Source organism: Cucurbita maxima, unplaced genomic scaffold (assembly GCF_002738345.1).
Source record: "Cucurbita maxima cultivar Rimu unplaced genomic scaffold, Cmax_1.0 Cma_Scf00171, whole genome shotgun sequence".
Taxonomy (NCBI): domain Eukaryota; kingdom Viridiplantae; phylum Streptophyta; class Magnoliopsida; order Cucurbitales; family Cucurbitaceae; genus Cucurbita; species Cucurbita maxima.
Genome location: NW_019272187.1, coordinates 108,101 through 113,904, shown reverse-complemented (window position 1 = coordinate 113,904; position 5,804 = coordinate 108,101). Strand labels below are relative to the sequence as shown.

Below are 5,804 nucleotides of genomic sequence, written 5' to 3'. Positions count from 1 at the left end.
CTGCCTGTGAAGCAGCGAAAGAATCTGTATAGCTTAGGAAGTTATTATCTGATTTGGAAGTTGTTCCAAATATGCATCTTCCCGTCACTCTCTATTATGATAACAGTGGAGCAATTGCAAATTCAAAAGAACCAAGAAGCCATAAGCGAGGAAAACATATTGAGCGCAAATATCATCTCATAAGGGAGATTGTGCAATGAGAAAATGTGATCATCACACAGATAGCTTCAGAGCACAACATTGTTGATTCATTTACAAAGCCCACCACGGCTAAAGTGTTTGAAGGGCACGTAGTGAGTCTAGGACTACGAGTTATGTAATCTAGGGCAAGTGGGAGAAAAGGCATGAGTATGTGATGACCAAGTTAATTGTATTTATGTCTTTCTCTCTGCTCAACGTTATAAAATTCCACTAGAGTGTTGGTCCAAGTGGGAGTTTGTTGGGTTTTATGTGCTAAAACTCATAGTTTGTAAACAAAAACATATTCTATTTTCAATAAAGTTATTATTGTTGTTTATTCAATAAAGATTGTTATTGAATAAAGTGAACTTTACGATCATTAATCTAAATCCAATAAACTAAGAACACTCTGGCTATAGTATGATTACTTGAACTATATGTAGAGACATAAGAGTTGATAAAGTTCAAGTATATAGTCAAAATGATCTATAGTATAAGGATAAGGCTGAGTACCGTATTCTGGGGACACTATGGATGCGACCCACTTTTGTATATGATATAAACAATGTGATCACTAGAATTGTACATGTGGAGACATGAGAGTAGGGGCATCCTATGCAATGAGTATTGCATAAGATCGAACCATGAAGAAAATCACTCTCACTTTATAATGTCGTTTACTATTGAGACTGATTTTCTTTTCATTCGATGACCTAGGTAACTCGATCTTAATCCTGAGCTTACCATGAACTCCTGTTTATTCGGAATTATCCTTAGATTTGCATGGGTGAAAGTGGCTCAAGTTCGCCGACTCAATGGGCCTCCCATATAGGAGTAAGACTGGGTAAATGGCTAGGGACGTGGGGTGCAAGATTGAATTCACTCCTACCCACTTTTAGGGTTAGAAGATAGGTAGTTCCCTTAAGTACTGACTCCTGGTCTTGAACAAGGGGCCCCACCCTCTCATTGACTTGAGAAGGATCCGGTTTAGTGGTTGGACAACAAACCAATTGTTCATTAGAGGATCAATGAGACATAAGAAACAAGAAGTAACTGCAGGGGTAAAATGGTAAATTGACTCAGCTCTAGTGAGGGGAGTGCAACTACTAGGCTATAGTGAAATGTCTTAGTAGTTAACGAATGTTGGGTAATAAGGTTAATGAGTTTAACCAGTTAATCTTGGATCGTTAGAGCCCATGATCTATAGATCCATTAGGTCCCTCTGCTAGCTCATATCGGACTAAACCATAGGACAGTGTGACGAGTGAGTTCGAAGTGTTGAAATTCAAATTAGGGAGAATGTGCTACATATATATGATATATTTAACCGCTTTTTTATTTATTTACGAATTAAACAAAAAGAGAGAATCTGAGATATTTAAATAAGATTTAAATATCTTAATCAAATATGTGTTAAAATTATTTGGGATTGACATTTGAATTAATATTAAATATTCATTAAATAGTTTAATCATTCAAATTTAATATTACTTTGGGATTGGAAAAATCCATGTTAGTGGAATTTTGAGGTGTCAAAATTTGGTTAACTCAAGCATGCATGCTTGCCACAAAATCCCAAACATTTGAGTGGAATTTTGAGTATCAAAATTTGGTGATCTCAAATTTGCATGAACACGCAAACATGACTCTATAAATAGAGTGATCATAATACATGAAAGGTCTTCTTGTTGGTGAAAAACCTTGAGAATAACCTCTCACAAACACTCTTTTCATATATACAAAATTCCTCCCAAGTTTAAGTCGTTCACCGGATTCCACAATCCCGTTCTAAGGCCGGAGAATAGTGGAGAAGACACTAGTGGTGGTTCGAAACCGGTTCGTGAGGAAAGAGGAATTTAAACTAGAAAAGGTTAGTATTCAAACTCATTAAGTTTTAATACTTATGAACATGCGAGTTATTTACTATTAAAGTGCCTAAGATCCAAATTGCTTCCGCATGTGTTATATTAACACCTTCAAACAAGACTTAGTAAGTCCAATTGAAGAAAATTATTTTCGTTTAAAATTTGGGAGTAAGGATCAAAGTCTTACTTACAATCCATTTTCTTCAAAATTGAGTCTTTCTTTAGCTTTAGACGATTAAGTTGAGGGCTTTTAATGAAGAAATTGGGAGTTAATACGTCATAGATAAGGTTACCTAAAGAAACAAAGGGACCATAGACCTTCATAAAATTGAAAAAATAGATAATATTTTTATACACTTTCAACTTTATATCATCTCTAAACAATATATAATATGTCAAGTTAATTACTTTATATATATCTAATAGAGTTTCTAACACATTAAAATCAATTTCTTTAATAAATGTAAAGTTGAGTTTTATATCTAGTATCATAAAGTTTTAATTTTATATCTATTATGTATGTGACTTTTACTTTTGAGTAGAGAAATATAGCAAAGGTCCCACCGAGATTTGAACTCGGGTTACTGGATTCAAAGTCCAATGTCCTAACCACTAGACCATGGGACCACAAATTTTTCAAGATTTGTTCGTCATAAATCTATGAACTTTAAAAAGAATAATAGTATCTTATTTGTTTCTTATAGATCTCTAAATTTTGAAAATGATTTGTCTTTGTTTTTAGTTTTGTATTTGATAGGGTTTCAAGGAATAAAATCAATTAATTTATTAGAACATTTGTATAATTATTCAACCATTCTTCTTCACTAATTTTCATCTTACTTTAATAGAGTTCATAAAAAGGTTATTTTGAAACAAATTTAACGTTAGAAAAAGATACTTATTTAATAAGTTTTTCTCCATCCATATTTTTTAACAGTTTATTTGAATATTCTAGGTAACATTATGGAAGTAAAAAAATCAAATTATTTGTGTTTACCCTATTTTAATAAAAAGAAGACAATAATGAAATCCATGTGCTACTTATTAATATATCAATGACTATTTAGATCCAAACAGTTACTTAGTGTGGTNAAATGATGTGGGATTTCTGACTGACATTAAGCATTGGCTAGCGACACAATTCCAAATGAAAGATTTGGGAGAGGATCAGTTTGTTCTTGGAATCCAAATTGTTCAGAATTGCAAAAACAAATCACTAGCATTGTCTCAGGCATCGTACATCGACAAAATGTTGATTCGATATAAGATGCAGGACTCCAAGAAAAGATTATTACCTTTCAGGCATGGAGTTCATTTGTCGAAGGAACAAATTTCTAAGACACCTCAAGAAGTTGAGGATATGAGACACATTCCCTATGCATTAGCGGTCGGTAGTCTGATGTATGCCATGTTGTGTACCCGACCCGACATATGCTATTCTGTGGGAATGGTCAGCAGATATCAGTCCAATCCGGGATGTGCTCATTGGACTGCCGTTAAGAATATCCTCAAGTATCTTAGGAGAACGAGGGACTATATGCTAATGTACGATGCTAAGGATCTGATCCTTACAGGGTACAGTGACTCAGATTTTCAAATCGATGTAGATTCGAAGAAATCGACATCAAGATCTGTCTTCACTCTAAACGGAGGAGCAATAATATGGAGAAGCATAAAGCAAGGTTGCATTGCTGATTCCACCATGGAGGTTGAGTATGTTGCTGCCTGTGAAGCAGCGAAAAAATCTGTATGGCTTAGGAAGTTATTATCTGATTTGGAAGTCGTTCCAAATATGCATCTTCCCGTCACTCTCTATAATGATAACAGTGGAGCAATTGCAAATTCAAAAGAACCAAGAAGCCATAAGCGAGGAAAACATATTGAGCGCAAATATCATCTCATAAGGGAGATTGTGCAATGAGAAAATGTGATCGTCACACAGATAGCTTCAGAGCACAACATTGTTGATCCATTTACAAAGCCCACCACGGCTAAAGTGTTTGAAGGGCACCTAGTGAGTCTAGGACTACGAGTTATGTAATCTAGGGCAAGTGGGAGAAAAGGCATGAGTATGTGATGACCAAGTTAATTGTATTTATGTCTTTCTCTCTACTCAACGTTATAAAATTCCACTAGAGTATTGATCCAAGTGGGAGTTTGTTGGGTTTTATGTGCTAAAACTCATAGTTTGTAAACAAAAACATATTCTATTTTCAATAAAGTTATTATTGTTGTTTATTCAGTAAAGATTGTTATTGAATAAAGTGAACTTTACGATCATTAATCTAAATCCAATAAACTAAGAACACTCTGGCTATAGTATGATTACTTGAACTATATGTAGAGACATAAGAGTTGATAAAGTTCAAGTATATAGTCAAAATGATCTATAGTATAAGGATAAGGCTGAGTACCGTATTCTGGGGACACTATGGATGCGACCCACTTTTGTATATGATATAAACAATGTGATCACTAGAATTGTACATGTGGAGACATGAGAGTAGGGGCATCCTATGCAATGAGTATTGCATAAGATCGGACCATGAAGAAAATCACTCTCACTTTATAATGTCGTTTACTATTGAGACTGATTTTCTTTTCATTCGATGACCTAGGTAACTCGATCTTAATCCTGAGCTAACCATGAACTCCTGTTTATTCAGAATTATCCTTAGATTTGCATGGGTGAAAGTGGCTTGAGTTCGCCGACTCAATGGGCCTCCCATATAGGAGTAAGATTGGGTAAATGGCTAGGGACGTAGGGTGCAAGATTGAATTCACTCCTACCCACTCTTAGGGTTAGAAGATAGGTAGTTCCCTTAACTATTGACTCCTGGTCTTGAACAAGGGGCCCCACCCTCTCATTGACTTGAGAGAGATCCGGTTTACTGGTTGGACAACAAACCAATTGTTCATTAGAGGATCAATGAGATATAAGAAACAAGAAGTAACTGCAGGGGTAAAATGGTAAATTGACTCAGCTCTAGTGAGGGGAGTGCAACTACTAGGCTATAGTGGAATGTCTTAGTAGTTAACGAATGTTGGTTAATAAGGTTAATGAGTTTAACTAGTTAATCTTGGATCGTTAGAGCCCATGATCTATAGATTCATTAGGTTCCTCTACTAGCTCATATCGGACTAAACCATAGAACAGTGTGACGAGTGAGTTCGAAGTGTTGAAATTCAAATTAGGGAGAATGCACTACATATTTACGATATATTTAACCGCTTTTTTATTTATTTACGAATTNTGACTTGAGAGGGATCCGGTTTAGTGGTTGGACAACAAACCAATTGTTCATTAGAGGATCAATGAGACATAAGAAACAAGAAGTAACTGGAGGGGTAAAATGGTAAATTGACTCAGCTCTAGTGAGGGGAGTGCAACTACTAGGCTATAGTGAAATGTCTTACTAGTTAACGAATGTTGGGTAATAAGGTTAATGAGTTTAACCAGTTAATCTTGGATCGTTAGAGCCCATGATCTATAGATCCATTAGGTCCCTCTACTAGCTCATATCGGACTAAACCATAGGACAGTGTGACGAGTGAGATCGAAGTGTTGAAATTCAAATTAGGGAGAATGTGCTACATATATACGATATATTTAACCGCTTTTTTATTTATTTACGAATTAAACAAAAAGAGAGAATCTGAGATATTTAAATAAGATTTAAATATCTTAATCAAATATGTGTTAAAATTATTTGGGATTGACATTTGAATTAATATTAAATATTCATTAAATAGTTTAAT

General features: G+C 34.9%; 1 non-coding gene across 1 annotated transcript; it reads right to left on the bottom strand.

Moving 5' to 3' along the window:
• Window positions 1-2,600: 2,600 nt before the first annotated feature.
• TRNAQ-UUG lies at window positions 2,601-2,672 on the bottom strand. The gene has a single exon. It is a non-coding gene; the product is annotated as a tRNA-Gln (tRNA).
• Between the last annotated feature and the right edge of the window lie 3,132 nt (window positions 2,673-5,804).